We start from the raw sequence: 444 nt of genomic DNA on the forward strand, positions 1-444 counted from the left end.
GCAGAGCGCTCGGGTATAAAAATCAGAAAAATATTAAATTAATTATAAGGCTTAAATTAAAAAACTGGCCATATATTCAGAAAGAGTTTGGAATTCTTTTGTAGAATTTAGTTGGGGAAAATTTCCTATAAGGGCGATCATAGAAGAGGTGGTGAGCGAAGGGGGAGTGGGCGTGGCACCCCTGACCAACTAGGCCCCCTATGGGTCCCTACCCTGCAGGGAAAGCTACTAGTTGTGAACTAGAATTCTACCGGTTTGCGTTTCAGCCGAACTAGTTCACGTTCTATCCTTTTTCAATGTTAGCGACTGGTATTTTGAACATTGCGATGTCCTACGAGATGCCAATTGTCAGGCTATGCATCAGCATCTACTAGTATAAATACTAGTAGCATCATACCAGTTGATAAGATAGTCTGCCAATTCATGCCCCGTGAAAAGCATAAG

This window comes from Rhagoletis zephyria, unplaced genomic scaffold, assembly GCF_001687245.7.
Source record: "Rhagoletis zephyria isolate East Lansing unplaced genomic scaffold, Rhagoletis_zephyria_1.1 Rzeph_scaffold_09914, whole genome shotgun sequence".
Lineage (NCBI taxonomy): Eukaryota > Metazoa > Arthropoda > Insecta > Diptera > Tephritidae > Rhagoletis > Rhagoletis zephyria.